This window comes from Oryx dammah, unplaced genomic scaffold (assembly GCF_014754425.2).
Source record: "Oryx dammah isolate SB20612 unplaced genomic scaffold, SCBI_Odam_1.1 HiC_scaffold_23, whole genome shotgun sequence".
Taxonomy (NCBI): domain Eukaryota; kingdom Metazoa; phylum Chordata; class Mammalia; order Artiodactyla; family Bovidae; genus Oryx; species Oryx dammah.
Genome location: NW_024070207.1, coordinates 82,670,520 through 82,689,943, shown reverse-complemented (window position 1 = coordinate 82,689,943; position 19,424 = coordinate 82,670,520).

The following is a 19,424-nucleotide window of genomic DNA, read 5'->3' as shown; positions in this document are numbered from 1 at the left end:
CCCAGAAATTCCACTTCTAGGTATATACTCAAAAGAATTGAGAATGTATGTCCACATGAATGCTTGTACAGAAATGTTCATAGGAACATTATTTGTAATAGCCCCAAAGTAGAAACAACTCGAGTATCAACTGACTGATGAATAGACAGACAAAATGTGATATATTCTTACAATTTAATATTATTCAAACTTAAAAATTGAAGTGTTAATACATGTGACAACGTGGAAAACTGCTGAAAACATGCTGCTGCTGCTAAGTCACTTCAGTCGTGTCCGACTCTGTGCGACCCCATAGACAGCAGCCCACCAGGCTCCCCTGTCCCTGGGATTCTCCAGGCAAGAACACTGGAGTGGGTTGCCATTTCCTTCTCCGCTGAAAACATGCTAAATAAAAGAAATTAACATAAAAAGCCACATGTTGTATAATTGCTTTTATATGAGATGTCTAGAAAAGGCAAATCTATAGAGAGTAGAAGTGGTTGCCTGGGGGAAGGAGAAATGGGGCATGACTGCTAAGGAGCATAGAGTTTCTTCATGGGATGAAGAAAATATTCTAGAACATTCAATACTTAGAATTAGATACTAGTGATGATTATACAACCTTGTGAATACATCAAAAATCATTAAATTGTACACTTTAAAGTAATGAATTTTTGATATGTGAATAATTCAACAAGATCACTTTATGAGAAAAAAAATAATGAAAGAAACCTTTAAAAAAACAAATACCTTTTTAAAAAAATCTAAATAATAAATAATTCCACAATGTAAAAAAGTATAAGTAGTTTCCTGATCACCTCTAAGGAATAACCACTGTCAATTGGCTGCTGTATATTTTTCCAGATCCTTTGTTTTGTTTTTGTTTTTTTGACTGCCACCCTACAGCATGTAGAATCTTAGTTTCCCAACCAGAAATCGAACCTGTGCCTCTGTTTTGTTAGCACTGAGTCTTAACCACTGGATCACCAGGGAATTCCCCAGACCCTTTGTCATGCACATAAAATGTATATATATTTAATATTCTCCATAAATAGGTTTGATGAGTTTTTTCCCTTTTCACAATGATCAAATAGATGTAATCATATTATATGTTGATTTCAAATTTTCTCTGAATCTTGCATGAGTGCTACATTGTGTTAACCAGAGCCTGCACTCAGTGTTGGAGAAAGGGTCAGGGTCCTGCAGGACAGAGTTCACTCCTAGGTAGCCTTCTGGAGGTAGGAGAATTTCTTGCCTGCTAAGGGACATCAGCTGTCTGGATACTGCCTTACCTCTGCAGCCTAAATGCTTCTCCTCATACAGCTGTCCTTGTTTCATCTTTCAAGCAAATGCCCTTGACTCTCTTTTGCTACATGTTTCCATTACCTCTAAGCTTGGAACATCTTCTCTTATAAGATGTCCCCACCTTTTGCAGCAATTTTTGCCTATTTTTGTGACTCAAGGGTTTAGTTTCCTTTATCTTTCCAACCACATTTTCCTTCCATCTTCCACAGGTTCCTCACAATTCTGGGTCTACTGGGAGTACTTCTTTCAGTTTTCAAACACAATGTGTGTGTTAGTCACTTGGTCATGTCTGACTCTTTGCAAACCCATGGACTATAACCTGCCAGGCTCCTCTATTCATGGGATTCTCCAGTCAAGAATACTGGAGTGGATACCCATTCCCATTTCCAGGGTTCAAGCACAATATCTCCTTTAAAAATATATCATTTCTGTCCTTTCCAATTATTTAGAATAGAAGCAGAATACTAGAGTGTGTGTTTAGTCCTCCATCTTGATCTACTCTCCTTCATAGTACTTTATGACTTGCCTTTTTCACTCAGCAATATATACTGGAATATTAGTTAAGGTTCCTTGATTGTAAGCAACCAAAGCTAATTTATTCTAACAAAAGAACCAAAGGAATTTACTGGAAGAAGAATGAGATAACTCACAGAATTAATTGAAAAATCCCAACAACTGAATCTCAAGAAGGACAAGAATCAGGACAACTCCTAGGATCTAGGTAGTCAGTTCTAAATGACAAAGTGCCATTGTCAAGATAGATCTACTCCAATGATGTTTTTTCCTATCTTTGTATTATTACACAAAGGTTTAAGTTCCTGAGAGTCTTACTGGCTAAACTAAGTCACTTGCTCACCCCTTTTCCATAGGAAATAAGAGGACTTAAATGGTAGTTTTGTCAAGAATGTGTGTAGATACATATACACAATGGGATATACATATACAATGGGATATTACTCTTTATTACCATAAAGAGGAATGAAATTATGCTAGTTACAGCAACATGAATGGACCTAGAAGTTATACTAAGTAAAATAAGTCAGAAAAAGAAAGACAAATACCATAAGAGTGTGTGTAATTATTGGAGTGGGATAGTTCCCATAGGAAAAAGGAGGAGTTATTACTAAAAGAAGGATGCTGCACAAGCAAAAGCAATTGCTGTCCACCACAGGCCACTCCTTGTCCACCCAATAGCCATTTCCTATAACTATAATTTCAAAATTTGCATAATGCAACCCCTTACATAATGGAACTATTCCATGTACAACTTAAAGTATACTTACTCTTTCCTCATAGACAGTCAACAAAGGTCTCACTAGTTATTACATTCAGATCCAAGTTCAGGATCTCTATGTGATGTCTTTCCTTCTCCAATTCCATCCTGATCTTAATAGTCTGTAACCTGTAGACTAAATGATGAAGCTCACCATCACACCCATCATATCTACATACAGCAATGGATGAGAGTGAAAGAAAAATAATTTTAAAACATATATAAATATGTACATATATGTGTAACCTATAAAGATATTCAAATGGAAATATTCACTTCTATAACTGGTCAGGAGCTTGTGCCTGGTATTTATGACTTCCCTTCCCAAATATCCATCCTAAATTCTTAGCCCTTGGTGGTCCTGCCTATATCGAGTTGCTTTAGTCTTCCACTAGCTTTTATTTCTGGACATGGTAGTAGCAGGAAATGCTCCAGAAGAACCTCTTCAGGTGCCATCAATACTCATCTTTGCCCCATTTATTAGTAGCAACCTTATTTCCCCTTGACAGTGTCAATAATTCCAACCTAATCAGTAACTCCCTCTCTTTTTTCTGGCCTGCTTTCCAAATGGCATGAGAAGCTTGAAAATGACAAGGTGGCTATTGTCAAATATACCTCAGGGGAAGCATTCTTCTCCTCAGTATTAAAACCTATTAACTGGGAAATTTCAGAGTAACAGAGATAGGAAGCAAACATTTTATAATTCATGAAGTGTAATAATGATAGCGATCACCCCTCTCTTCAATCTTTGATTGCTGAATCCATGTATTCTGGCTATAAGAAATAAGCACCATATATTTATCAGTTACTGTAGAATGGCACACCAACCTAACAAGGTGCTGCCTCCCAACTAGTGCCATAACTTCCCTTCCCATTCTATAAGGCCAGTTGCTTTGGGGTGATGGGATATGTGGTTAAGACCAGTGAACATCAGTTCATTGCCTGGCTTTTCTGCTATAAGATGAATTCCTTGGCCAGAACAATGTTTTATATAATATCATAATGGTGAATGAAGTATTCAATATACCCATGGATAGTGAGAATTGCAGATGCACCGTGGGCAAGAAAAGTAAATTCGTTTCCAGAATAATATGACATTTCAGAGACAACAAATCACTGCCTGCTGCATAAGGTAAGGAGTCTAGTATAATCAACATGCCACTGTGTGGCTGGTTTGTCCTCACTAGCCATAATTGCTCATTGGAAGCTCATGGCAAGCAATCAGGATTAACAAAATAGTAACTCAGCAAAGACAAGTTCAGGTTTATGAGGAGAAGTTGGCCTTTGATCATGAGTACATTGAGCAGGCATGGGTTTTTGGGAAGAGAGGTTGACCAGTGTTCACAGGATGGATCATATTGTATGATCTTTGAGAGCCTCTTCTGTAGCTAGGGGCTTTGGTATTATCAAGTTATATATACAGTCCTAAATTCTGGGACCATTTAGAGGGTTCATTTAGAGGTGGGCATGCTTCTTCCCCAGGTCTTTATGCCATTATACTTCTAATCTTGTTCCTTTCCAGTTCCCAAGCCTCTAACCAAAACATTTGAAATTGTCTGTGATTTAGTGTACATCTCACACCTTTATCTCTCTTTCCTGGCAATTAAACAACCCCTGATAAATTGTTCCCTCACCACTGTCTTTCAAGGCCATCAGTTAGTGGAACTGCAACACTGTAGCAGTCTACTTCCAACTAGTAACAGCAAACTTCACATGGAACAATCTGTAAACTATGCCAAATAGTTTTTTATTCTTCTATAATCTGGCCATAGATAATTCTTATTGATCTCATTGGTGTGGGATCCAAGAAGTATGAAACAACATTTATGCAACTTGCAACCATATAACTTACTTCTGTCTATAGTATCTGCTTGGATGCAATCTTGTATTTACTTCACTTTCATTTTGGAATACTTGTAGGAAAGTCATATGCTATCATTTAGTAGATTAGAAGAAAATTCATGATAGACGACTTAAGTTGTACGCCTAGGTGTATTGTATGCCTAGGGTCAAGGCATTCAGTCTCCACCAGAGTAAACCAAAACATGTTACTCAAAAAAAGATCAGTGCTTGAGGAAAGGGGCACAGATTACAAACCCTGAGAGATCTTGGTTATGATTCCCCTAAAAGGGCCTTCCATGGGATCTCTACATGCTACAGATTAAGTTCTTTGTTCTGTAAAGGAGACATGGGCAAGAGTCTGGGTGGGTTTTGGACATAGCAGAGGCTGCTGTTCCACTCCCCTAGCCAGTACCACAGAAGGAAAGAGAGGAGAAAGGGAACTTCTGATTCTCTCCATTCTATTGTAAGAACCCGGGGTGGAGGGATTCCTGGAGGAAAATGCAGCAAGAAGTTGAGAATGCTGCTGTCACTACAGCTCCTAAGAGATCCATACTATCACACTAGCTCACACACCAGCAATTGCCTCCAGCAATTCATCAAAATTTCTAGTTCAATGTTCTTACTGGCTTCAATTCAGTTCAGTCGCTCAGTCGTGTCCGACTCTTTGCGACCCCATAAATGGCAGCACGCCAGGCCTCCCTGTCCATCACCAACTCCCGGAGTTCACTCAGACTCATGTCCATCGAGTCCGTGATGACATCCAGCCATCTCATCCTCTGTCATCCCCTTCTCCTCCTGCCCCCAATCCCTCCCAGCATCAGAGTCTTTTCCAATGAGTCAACTCTTCGCATGAGGTGGCCAAAGTACTGGAGCTTCAGCTTTAGCATCATTCCTTCCAAAGAAATCCCAGGGCTGATCTCCTTCAGAATGGACTGGTTGGATCTCCTTGCAGTCCAAGGGACTCTCAAGAGTCTTCTCCAACACCACAGTTCAAATGCATCAATTCTTCGACGCTCAGCCTTCTTCACAGTCCAACTCTCACATCCATACATGACCACAGGAAAAACCATAGCCTTGACTAGACAGACCTTAGTCGGCAAAGTAATGTCTCTGCTTTTGAATATGCTATCTAGGTTGGTCATAACTTTTCTTCCAAGGAGTAAGCGTCTTTTAATTTCATGGCTGCAATCACCATCTGCAGTGATTTTGGAGCCCCAAAAATAAAGTCTGACACTGTTTCCACTGTTTCCCCATCTATTTCCCATGGAGTGATGGGACCGGATGCCATGATCTTTGTTTTCTGAATGTTGAGCTTTAAGCCAACTTTTTCACTCTCCTCTTTCACTTTCATCAAGAGGCTTTTTAGTTCCTCTTCACTTTCTGCCATAAGGGTGGTGTCATCTGCATGTCTGAGGTGATTGATATTTCTCCCGGCAATCTGGATTCCAGCTTGTGTTTCTTCCAGTCCAGCATTTCTCATGATTTACTCTGCATATAAGTACATGACATCAAGTAATGTCTGCCCCAGGGAAGAAAACATTTTGGTCCTGTGTCTTCCTGCAGGGGCCCCTGTCTCTCCATTTTGACTTATTGCCTCAGTTCTCTGAGGGGTTCATGAGGAGCCATTAATTTGCAATCTGTCCAACCTTTTTTCTTATTAGGGTAAGAGTGACATCTTTCCAGCTGTCTACATTTCCAAGTTGAAATTAAGTTTGTTGGACACTGAAATTTGAATTTCATATAATTTTCACATGATACAAAATACTATTCTTCTTTTTACTTTTTCATCCCTTTACAATGTAGAAACCATTATTACCTCACAGACCATATAAAAGTAGGCAGCAGGCCATATTTGACCCACTAGTGGTAGTTTGCAAATCCCTCATCTAAGGGAGTTTATGCTAGTTTATGGACAGTCATGTGATATGAGGAAAGATCTGTCAGGGGGGTTCCCAGAAAAGTTTTCTCACTCTGAGAGACACATAGGAAAGACAGTCCAGATTCTTTCTTTTGATGTTACCTGTTTGTTTGGGATACACAGAACTTTAGCAGCCACTTGAGAACTATGAGGAGACCATCCTGAAGATTAAAGCCAGAAGGCTAAGGATGGCAGAGCAAAACGATGAAAAGAATCCTTGATAACATTGTTGAGTAGCTAAATTAGCAAACACTGGAGCCATCCTAGCTCAGAACTTGTTATATGAGATAAAACAGTGTTCTTATCTTTACTGTTTTATTATTGAGTTACATTTGCTGTTACGAATTCTTTTTAAAAACACACACATCATTTTGTATTCTGTAACTTTAAAAAAAATGTATTTCTTTGGCTGTGCAGGATCTTAGTTGCAGCATGTGGGATCTTTTGGTTGCAGCACGTGGGATCTAGTTCCCTGACAAGAGATGAACCCAGGCCCCCTGCATTGGAAGCTCGGAGTCTTAGCCACTGGACCACCAAGGAAGTCTCTCTGTTAGGAATTCTAACTAAAATAATGAATCAAAAATTCTTTATTTTTAACCTTATCAAAATAAAAAATTCTGCTCATTGAATGACACTGTTAAGAGAATGAATACACAGTCACAGAATGGGAGCAAATATTTGTAAATCATGTATCTGATAAATGACTTGAATCCAGAAGCTAAAACAAGATCTCAAGAATAAAAAAATTTTAAATTAAAAACAGGGAAAATATTTGACCAGACGCTACTACAGAATATATATGGATGGCGATAATCACGTTAAAAGACACTCAACACCGTTAGTCATTAGGGAAAGGAAAACTAAAGCCACAGTGAGATACTACTACCTTACAAATGGCTAAAATTAAAAAAAAAAAAACAACCCAATTGTTGGAGTATGTGGAGGAACTAGAACTCTCTTACACTGCTAGCAGAATGTAAAATGATCCAGCCACTGTGAACAGTATGGCAGTTTTTAAAAAAGTTATCTGTGTATCTACCATATGATTCAACCATTCTCCTAGGAATTTATCCAAAGGAAATGCAATTATATTTTCACACAAATGAGTGTTCATAGCCACTTTGTTTTTAAGTCTCCAACCGGAAACAATCCAAAGCTCCATTAAAAGGTGAATTGAATAAACAAATTGTGGTACATCTATATAATGGAATTCTACTCAGCAATAAAAATAAGTGAACTATAATACAACAGCTTCCCAGGTGGCACTAGTGATAAAGAACCCACCTGCCAATGCAGGAAACATGAGACGCAGGTTCAATACCTGGGTCAGGAAGATCCCCTGGAGGAGGCCATGGCAACCCACTCCAGTATTCTTGCCTGGAGAATCCCATGGACAGAAAAGCCTGGTGGGCTACAGTCCATAGGGTCGCAAAGAGTTGGACACGACTGAAGTGACTTAGAATACATGCACAATACAACAGCACAGGCAAATCTCAAAGTGTGCTGAGTAAAATAAGCCAGAAAAAAAAGACTACATACTGCATGACTCCATTTATATAAAAGTCTAGAAATTACAGCTAATTTATAGTGACAGAAAGCGGAGCAGCTGTTGCCTCAGTGGAGGGGAAGAAGGCAAGGGTTGGTAAAAGGAATTACAATTGGCATAGGGAAATGTGGGATGGTGATGGATATATTCATTGTATTAACTTTAGTGATGGTTTCCCATATATATACATATTTTAAAACTTATCACAATTAATTATGCACTCTAAGTGTATTTATTACATATTGTTAAATCTTAATAAAAATACTAAAATAAAAAATTTTGTCTGCTTACACAAGTTTATATAGGTTTTCTATCATTTTTAACTAAAATATTTTTCAATTAGTTATAACTTTTATTATTCAGATATTTGTTAAAATTTTTAACTGATACAATTATCATAGTTATGCAAAGTAAAAGTGAAAGTCGCTCAGTTGTGTCCGACTCTTTGTGACCCCATGGTCTATACAGTCCATGGAATTCTCCAGGCCAGAATACTGGAGTGTAGCATTTCCTTTCTCCAGGGGATCTTCCCAACCCAGGTCTCCTGCATTGCAGGTGGATTCTTCACCAGCTGAGCCACAAGGGGAGCCCAAGAATGCTGGAGTTAGCCTGTCCCTTCTCCAGTGGATATTCTCAACCCAGGAATTGAACCGGGGTCTCCTGCATTGCAGGCAGATTCTTTACCAACTGAACTGTCAGGGAAGCCCTGATATGCAAATTATGTCTAAATGATACATTTAAGCAACCTGTAATATACCCAGTTCAGAAAAGGCAATGGCACCCCACTCCAGTACTCTTGCTTGGAAAATCCCATGGACAGAGTAGCCTGATAGGCTGCAGTCCATGGGGTCGCTAAGAGTCAGACACGACTTAGCGACTTCACTTTCACTTTTCACTTTCATGCATTTGAGAAGGAAATGGCAACCCACTCCAGTGTTCTTGCCTGGAGAATCCCAGGGACGGGGGAGCCTGGTGGGCTGCTGTCTACGGGGTCGCACAGAGTTGGACACGACTGAAGTGACTTAGCAACAGCAATATACCCAGTTGCACAATGGTGGAAGGAAAACCAGATAACTGAAATTAAAACTTGCATTTGGAAAAGAAAAAAGGAAACAGTACATACTCTACTGGGATAGCAAAGGTTCTCTTCCTCTGACAGTAGACTGCATCCCTTGATGAACCAATATGCTCCCACCTCTGGGTCTGTCTTAGGAAAATTTCTCCAACCTATTGTCTCCCTTGGCCCCATAGAAGAGGGTTATTGGGGAGAATTCCTCTTCTTGGGGCTGTGTCACTTCAGTGGCCCACTTCTGGTTCACAGAGTCAGTGTTTCTGAAAGTATGATCCTTGATGTGTCTGAATCAGAATCACCTGTTTGAAATACAGGTTTATGGGTCTCACCCCTGAACTACTGAATCAGAATTGCTGGGAGCCTAGGAATCTACATTGCACTCAGCATTCTAGGTAATTCTTAGGTACACTGTAGTTAAGGAACATTGGATTAAGCCTTGAATTGTCACTCTCATGTAACACAAAGAAAACTCCAATTTAGGCTTAAATATTATTTCTTCCCATATTGATAATTCCTTCTGAAACTGTCTGAATTTTATATTTCTCAAACTAAGGTCATTGGCCCATGAGAGAGTCCAAATGTATACTCTCAGTTGTCCACAAATTCTTCATAAAGTATTTTAATTTTGTCTTTCTTATTATAATAATCTAATTACAACAATTATGATTCTAGATTTAGATGAGTGTCTTTCAGTCAAGTCCAACTACATAATTTTTAAAATTTATTTATTTTTTAATTGATGTATAATTGCTTTACAGAATTTTGCTGTTTTCTGTCAAACATCAACATGAATCAGCCATAGGTAAACATATGTCTCCTCCTTCTTGAACTTCCCTCCCATCTCCTTCCCCATCCCACCCCTCCAGGTTGTCACAGAGCCCCTGTTTGAGTTCCCTAAAACATACTGCAAATTCTCACTGGCTATCTATTTTACATATGGTAATGTAAGTTTCCATGTTACTCCCTCCATACATCTCACCCTCTCACTCCTCCCCTCCCCATGCCTCATGTCCATAAGTCTGTTCTATGTCTGTTTCTCCATTGCTGCCCTGCAAGTAAATTCATCAGTACCATCTTTCTAGATTCCATATATATGCATTAGTATAAGATTTATCTTTCTCTTTCTGACCTACTTCACTCTATATAAAGGTTCTAGTTTCATCCACCTCATTAGAACCAACTCAGATGCATTCCTTTTTATGGCTCAGTAATATTCCATTGCATACATGTACCACTGCTTCTTTATCCATTCATCTGTCTACAGACATCTAGGTTGCTTGCATGTTCTAGCTGTTGTAAATAGTGCTGCAATGAACATTGGGGTACATATGTCTTTTTCAATTTTGGTTTCCTTAGGGTATATGCCCAGTAGTGGAATTGCTGGGTCATATGGTAATTTTATTCCTATTATTTTAAGGAATTCCCATACTGTTCTCCACAGTGGCTATATCGATTGGCATTCCCCTTTCTCCACAACCTCTCTAGTATTTATTGCTTGTAGACTTTTTGATAATGGCCATTCTGACTGGTGTGAGGTGATATCTCATTGTAGTTTTGATTTGCATTTCTCTGATAATGAGAGAGCAACAGTTAGAACTGGACATGGAACAACAGACTGGTTCCAAATAAGAAAAGGAGTACATCAAGGCTGTATATTGTCACCCTGCTTATTTAACTTCTATGCAGAGTACATCATGAGAAACGCTGGACTGGAAGAAACACAAGCTGGAATCCAGATTGTTGGGAGAAATATCAATAACCTCAGATATGCAGATGACACCACCCTTATGGCAGAAAGTGAAGAGGAACTAAAAAGCCTCTTGATGAAAGTGAAAGAGGAGAGTGAAAAAGTTGGCTTAAAGCTCAACATTCAGAAAACAAAGATCATGGCATCTGGTCCCATCACTTCATGGGAAATAGATGGGGAAACAGTGGAAACAGTGTCAGACTTTATTTTTTTGCAGCTCCAAAATCACTGCAGTTGGTGACTGCAGCCATGAAATTAAAAGATGCTTACTCCTTGGAAGAAAAGTAATGACCAATCTAGATAGCATATTGAAGGGCAGAGACATTACTTTGTCAACAAAGGTCCATCTAGTCAGGGCTATGGTTTTTCCAGTGGTCATGTATGGATGTGAGAGTTGGACTGTGAAGAAAGCTGAGCACCAAAGAATTGATGCTTTTGAACTGTGGTGTTGGAGAAGACTCTTGGGAGTCCCTTGGACTGCAAGGAGATCCAACCAGTCCATTCTGAAGGAGATCAGCCCTGGGATTTCTTTGGAAGGAATGATGCTAAAGCTGAAAATCCAGTAATTTGGCCACCTCATGCGAAGAGTTGACTCATTGGAAAAGAATCTGATGCTGGGAGGGATTGGGGACAGGAGGAGAGGGGACAACAGATAGCTGGATGGCATCACTGACTCGATGGACGTGAGTCTGAGTGATCTCTGGGAGTTGGTGATGGACAGGGAGGCCTGGCATGCTGCGATTCATGGGGTCACAAAGAGTTGGACACGACTGAGCGACTGAACTGAACTGAACTGATAATGAGAGATGTTGAACATCTTTCCATGTGTTTGTTAGCCATCGATATGTCTTCTTTGGAGAAATGTCTGTTTAGGTCTTTTTCACACTTTTTGATTGGGTTGTTTGTTTTTCTGGTGTTGAGTTATATGAGCTGCTTGTATATTTTTGAAATTAATCCTTTGTCAGTTGTTTCCTTTGCCATTATTTTCTCCCATTATGAGGGTTGTCTTTTCACCTTGTTTGTAGTTTCCTTTGCTGTGCAAAAGCTTTTAAGTTTAGTTAGATCTCACTTGCTTATTTTTGTTTTTATTTCCATTACTCTAGGAGGTGGATCATAGAGGATCTTGCTTGTCATGCCTATGTTTTCCTCTAAGAGTTTTATAGTTTCTGGTCTTATCTTTAGGTCTTTAATCCATTTTGAGTTTATCTTTGTCTATCAACCATATAATTTTAATACCCATGTAACCACTGTTTTTGATACTGAGGATGATACTAAAACATGTTATTTCAGTTGTCAGGTGTATAACAATATCTTTGACCCTCTGTCCATAGCTAGTGATATAGTAACATGCCCCAGTTCTTGTTTCAAAATGCAGATATGAGAGCTCCTCTCTGACACCTTCAGATGTCCAGAAAGCACCGCTTCAAGTGCCATGGCTAAGGATCCTCACACATTGGCTAGATGATTTTGGCACAATGTCTTGAGGCACAGACAGTATCTTGTTTCCATTCATGTAATAAGAAGGCAGTAAGAAGGTGAGCCGTGGAGGTACAGGTGTGGCAACTGTTCATTTATGCAGATGCTCAGGTGGCAAGAAGTCAAAACACAAATAAGGTGATGTTTCCATTCATGGGATGGATACTTTTAAGACTTTAGCCCCCGGCCATGGTTCTGGGTTTGGTTCTCTGGTCCAAGTTTCTCATGGCAATATGCCTCATCTAATGACCTGGTCCTTCTCGGCCACTGACCAGTTATGTAACTATACCCAGTAGCTGGTCTACATTACCTTAAAAGACAGGTAAATATTTTTATTTTTTCATGATCTCAGCCTACCTCCCACCCAAAGACTTCTTGACACAATGTGTGAATCATGATTTGAACTCTCATAACCTACTACACCATTCTCTCAAGGAAAATCTTTATGCCTCTGCAAAGAAGACTTACTCCACATCCCACATCCCTCTTTATAAGAAAAAGGAATGGGTCATTTTCTAAAACTGGTTCAAAAATTCCTGCATGGTAGTTTCAGGGTTGATAGAGTTAGTAATCAAATGCCATCATCAAAGACACAGGGGCTTTCATTCTTTTTTTCTCTGCCTTCTTCTACTGACAACAGATCTTTCCTCCCGGTTATAAGATGGCTGTAGGAGTTCCAGCATTGCGTGTAGACATAGCAATATTGTGTTTAAAAAGAGGGGAGTTTCCTCCTATACATTTCCTTTTACTTCTGAGGAAACCATTCCCAAAAGTCCCCCAGCAGAGTTTCCCTCAAGTTCTAGGACTGGGTCATGTTCCCACACCTAAACCAATCACTGGCAAGGAGAATCAGGCCACCAGTAATTAGCATTGACTATTCAATATTCCATCACCACCTCAACATGGTGCTAGGGTACGTATGACCCATCCCAAGGCACATGACCACTTCAGGACCATGCCAGCAAGGAGGAATATGGAGAAATGGATTTGGGCAAATGATTGGCCTTATCTCTTTTACTCACCTATGTCCAGATTTCCCACATATGGACTGTTTTGGTTCAAAGAGTGCTGCACAGGATTCTCTAGGGCTGTAGGTGGGTGGGCAGCTTGATAGGTGGCTGTCTCCTTATCCCCACTTGAATTTACCATCCAACTTTCTCATTCTCTGATGGTTAAGGTGCTGTTTCCTTCAATTTAGTACAAAGCTGGAATCCTCAAAGCGTTGTTCTTGCCTTCTGTTCTGGGTATGGAAAGATTGTTACCTGTCTACCCTGGTGTATGGGTTGGGGGGGGATTTCCTAACCAGTTCCTTTATAAGCAATACGTTATTTTGGTAGATCACTTTATCTGGACTTGCCCCACTTTCTGACTACACTTTGTACACAGTAAAGGGATTCAAGTTTCCTTATCACATGCTAGGAAGTTGCTGCTCACAGGGCAGCCCCAAGTTTCACAGCAGCACCCAGGCCCCCTATCTTGTAGTTTCCCTTGCCTTTTCCTCTTTTGAATGATAAGAGGCAGCAAGTGACTGGCCTACCAGCCACTACTAACAATACTAAGGGCAGTTGAACAATCACTGAAGTTCCTTATAGTCTTGCCTCCCTCACCCATTCCAAATCAGAGATCCATGAACAGCCAAGTGTATTTTCCAAACACCAAAAAGCAACAGAAAAACCTAATGCATTAATTCTTCCTGGTGGCATTCCAGATGTGTGCCAAGAATGCCTCATATTGGTTTCTCTGCATTTTTTAATCAAGCCTGAGCATCTCAAATATATTTACTAAAATTTAGTTAAGCCCCTCTAGTTGTGGGTCTCCCCAGGTACAATGGGGCTCATCCTGAACCTCTGCACCCTAGTTAATTGAAGTACTGTTGTCAGAAAATGTAAATCTAGGGAAGAGTTCATACACTGAGAATTTTAGAGCAGGAACTTCCTAAAGTTGTTGCACATAAACCTCTTAGCTTTGGAACCAAATGACTACAGTCAGAAAATATATTGTGGGTGCCTGATTTTGTCCCCAGATATGTTCAGGTGCATCTCATCAAAGGATCAAAGGCAACGACTTGCTGAGAAAAGTACTCTAAATTCTCTCCCACTACCCACCACCACCACCCACTCGCTTCCAGATCACCCAAGTCATCATGCCACAGTCTTTAGACAAGGATGATTACACTGATTGGTTTCTCTGCCTTGTACAGGGCAATGAAGCTCCAGATAAAGCCCCCACCTCCAACAATTAGGCAGTTCTCATTCCCTCTAAACTTGCAAGAAATTAGTAAGGCCCTGAGGAAAACAGAGCCCTTGTTTCTTTCTTTGACCACCTTCCTCAGCTCAGGGTCAGCCCATGCTGTCTTCCTCTACACTGCCACTGAATGAAGAAGCAGTAACTAACTTGGTGCCACGTGATACCAAGCAGCCCCCAACCGTTGGCCTGGGCTGGATCTTTTGCTACTCTTTTTGGGTATGCATTTGAACCCACTTCCTCTGGTTAGGGACTTCCCCATCTTATGATTCTTGGAAGGAAGCAGAGCCTGCCTCCCCCTACAGACTTGAAAATGCCACATTTACTCTCTTTCCCTACTAGGGTGTTGGCGTATAACCTAAACCAGTTACCTTAGATTTTGTCCTAAGAGTTAGAGACAAAGAATCAGGGAGACAGGCAGTCTCACAGGCAGCACTGGCATTCAGAGAAAGAGAGAGCTCCTTGCAGGGTGACAGTGGTGAAAGCTGCAGACTCAGTGCTCAGAGGTGCTGCAATGGGCTCCTCACCAGACCAGTACTGCAGCAAGGTTCAAGTGTTTGTTCTGTCTGAAACCTACTTCTTCAGCCCACCTGCTGATTCTGGGAGCTGCCCAACATCCTTTTGATGAGTGCTTTTCCTGCTTAAATCATCTAGAGTCAAATTCTGTTACTTAAAATCAAAGATCTGGACTGATACACAGCTGTATCTCCTTCAGGAACTTGTCCTATTTCTGAGAAGTCCCCAAGGGCTTTTTTTTTTTTTTGGTCCCCAGGGAGAGTTGAAGGGGATTCTTTGTAGCTGCCCATTTTCTTATGAAGGCTAAAATTAGAAACAGTAAATCTACCACCATTGTCCCACAGTATCTAGCTTAGTATCAGTGAGCACATATGTTATGAGCAATGTTGGAAAGCCCCTTTTAAAGAAATTTTGCCTCAGCAAAACACTTTATACTGCTTCTTGAAATAGTTTCATGACATCCTTTATATAGTAGACCTGATCTCTGTGAATACATTATTTTGAATTGGGAATTTAATATATGCTTTGGCAGGAACTAAATATTCAAATATAATGAGCTTAATTGATTATAAGAATGTTTCCTTTGAGATGATGCAATAACTGCCTGGTATTGAGTCTGCTGCTCCAGTGTGTGTTGGCAAGAAGGTTTTCAAAGTTTAGCTTGATACATTTGAAATGTGGTAAGCCACTGGTTCTCTCTCTAAGTTCTGGTACAGAATCTAGCCGTAAATCATAAGGCACTAACATTGTCCTAAACCCTGACCAAAACAGGGCCACCCCTTGCTAAAGCTTTGAATTCCAGTCATGTGGATCTATCTGGGAAAGCTATGGGGTCATCACCCCTCTTATAATTATCAGGACTCACCTTTCCTGTTTATCTTCACTTGATGTGCTCACTTTAGGATGGTCAAAAATGGACTGAACTGGATGTTGTGCCAAAATTGTCCATAGAAGCTCTAAGTATCTGGAGCATAGGGGAATGCATACAAAGTATATATGTGCTGGTGAAGGAATTTCAGAAGTGAAGGAACTGTTCTATACCTTCATTGTGCTGGTGATTATATGACTCTAAAAGCTCTGTCTAAACTCACAGAACTATACACTAATAAGAGTAAATTTTATTGTGTGTAGATTAAAATTTTCTGCTTTGTTGACTATGCCAAAGCCTTTGACTGTGTGGATCACAATAAACTGGAAAATTCTGAAAGAGATGGGAATACCAGACCACCTGACCTGCCTCTTGAGAAACCTATATGCAGGTCAGGAAGCAACAGTTAGAACTGGACATGGAACAACAGACTGGTTCCAAATAGGAAAAGGAGTATGTCAAGGCTGTATATTGTAACCTTGCTTATTTAACTTATATGCAGAGTACATCATGAGAAACCCTGGGCTGGAAGAAGCACAAGCTGGAATCAAGATTGCTAGGAGAAATATCAATAACCTCAGATATGCAGATGACACCACCCTTATGGCAGAAAGTGAAGAAGAACTAAAGAGCCTCTTGATGAAAGTGAAAGAGGAGAGTGAAAAAGTTGGCTTAAAGCTCAACATTCAGAAAACTGAGATCATGGCATCCGGTCCCATCACTTTGTGGCAGATAGATGGGGAAACAGTGGCTGACTTTATTTTTCTGGCCTCCAAAATCACTGCAGATGGTGATTGCAGCAATGAAATTAAAAGACACTTACTCCTTGGAGGGAAAGTTATGCCCAATCTAGACAGTATATTAAAAAGCAGAGACATTATTTTGCCAACAAAGGTCCGTCTAGTCAAGGCTATGGTTTTTTCAGTAGTCATGTATGGATGTGAGAGTTGGACTATAAAGAAAGCTGAGCGCCAAAGAATTGATGCTTTTGAACTGTAGTGTTGGAGAAGACTCTTGAGAGTCCCTTGGACTGCAAGGAGATCCAACCATCCATCCTAAAGGAGATCAGTCCTGGGTGTTCATTGGAAGGACTGATGTTGAAGCTGAAACTCCAATACTTTGGCCACCTGATGTGAAGAGCTGACTCATTTGAAAAGACCCTGATGCTGGGAAAGATTGAGGGCAGGAGGAGAATGGGATGACAGAGGATGAGATGGTTGGATGCCATCATAGACTCGATGGACATGGGTTTGGGTGGACTCCAGGAGTTGGTGATGGACAGGGAGGCCTGGCGTGCTGCAGTTCATGGGGTCACAAAGAGTCGGACATGACTGAGTGACTGAACTGAATTGAACTAAGATTAAAAATGAATTTTAAAAATTTAAAGAATATGAGGGCTCTAATACCTAATTTCCATGTGTGAATTATGGCTGTGCATTGGTGCAGCATGCAAGCACATGACCACAGAGGAGGACAGTGTCTCCAGCTAATCTGAAAGTACTATGTGCCTATTAGTTCATACTCCAATAGCCGCCTCAGACATGAAATTATGAGACTTGTGAGTGACTGCCCTTTTCAGGGCCAAGATTCAAATTTGTAAAGAGGGTACTGGGCATGACTTTTTTTCAGGCTCCTGCTGAATCTATTCCCCTAGGTATTTCTATAATACTATTTATTCTTAAACCCTAAAAACTGATATCTATGGGCATAATAAAAGGCCTAGTAGAATTATGAATGCTGGGAAAGCAATTTGCACTGAACAACAAATTCCCAGTAATACAGTCCAAATTCCCAGTAATAGGACCAACTTTCCCTAAAATGTGTATGAGGTAGCTGGATTTCTACCATTCTGTTGATTTGTTGGTAAAGCCTTAGTTTCATTTATTTCCAGTTGCTGTGCACATAACTCTTGGTTGGCCTTCTATCCTAACAGTTCTCAAACTCTTAACATTTTAGAATTACCTTATACCCAGGATACCACCCAGACTAATTGGATAAGAATCTCTGTGGTTTGGAGCCCAAATAGCAGTACTTTTTAAAAACACCTCAGGTAGTTCTGAAAGGGGGCAAGTTTCTATATCATGGACAAACAGAAACACAGGAAAAAGAATTATTAGTCTGATTAGGCTGCCATAACAAAGTACAATAGACTAGGTGATTTAAACAGAAATATATTTCTCACAGTTCTGGAGGCTGGAAGTCCAAGATCAAGGTGCCAGCAGGGTTGATTTCTCCTGAGGTCTCTCTTTGGCTTACACATGAACATGCTATTTCTGCCTCTCTGCTCACTTACTTCTGGTATCTTTGTGTGTCCTAATCTCTTCTATTTATAAGAATACTGTAAGATTAGATTAAGACGCACTTTAACAGCCTTTTCTTTTCACAGCTACTTTTAAGGCCTCTCCAGACAGTCATTTTGCTTTTTTGCATTTCTTTTCCATGGGGATGGTCTTGATCCCTGTCTCCTGTAAAATGTCATGAACCTCAGTCCATACTTCATCAGCCACTCTATCTAGTAGATCTAGTCCCTTAAATCTATTTCTCACTTCCACTGCATAATCATAAGGGATTTGATATAGGTCATACCTGAATGGTCTATTGGTTTTCCCTCAGTTCAGGTCAGTTCAGTCACTCAGTCGTGTCCGACTCTTTGCGACTCCATGAATTGCAGCATGCCAGGCCTGCCTGTCCATCACCAACTCCCGGAGTTCACTCAGACTCACATCCATCGAGTCAGTGATGCTATCCAGCCATCTCATCCTCTGTTGTCCCCTTCTCCTCCTGCCCCCAATCCCTCCCAGCATCAGAGTCTTTTCCAATGAGTCAAATCCTCACATGATGTGGCCAAAGTACTGGAGTTTCAGCTTTAGCATCATTCTTTCCAAAGAAATCCCAGGGCTGATCTCCTTCAGAATGGACTGGTTGGATCTCCTTGCAGTCCAAGGGACTCTCAAGAGTCTTCTCCAACACCACAGTTCAAAAGCATCAATTCTTCAGCGCTCAGCTTTCTTCACAGTCCAACTCTCACATCCATACATGACTACTGGAAAAACCATAGCCATGACTATACGGACCTTTGTGGCAAAGTAATGTCTCTGCTTTTCAATATGCTATCTAAGTTGGTCATAACTTTTCTTCCAAGGAGTAAGCGTCTTTTAATTTCATGGTTGCAGTCACCAACTGCAGTGATTTTGGAGCCCCCCAAAATAAAGTCTGACACTGTTTCCACTGTTTCCCCATCTATTTCCCAGATGCCATGATCTTCATTTTCTGAATGTTGAGCTTTAAGCCAACTTTTTCACTCTCCTCTTTCACTTTCATCAAGAGGCTCTTTAGCTCCTCTTCACTTTCTGCCATAAGGGTGGTGTCATCTGCATATCTGAGGTTATTGATATTTCTCCCGGCAATCTGGATTCCAGCTTGTGCTTCTTCCAGTCCTGGGTTTCTCATTATGTACCCTGCATATAAGTTAAATAAGCAGGGTGACAGTATACAGCCTTGATGTACTCCTTTTCCTATTTGGAACCAGTCTGTTGTTCCATGTCCAGTTCTAACTGTTGCTTCCTGACCTGCATATAGGTTTCCCAAGAGGCAGGTCAGGTGGTCTGGTATTCCCATCTCTTTCAGAATTTTCCACA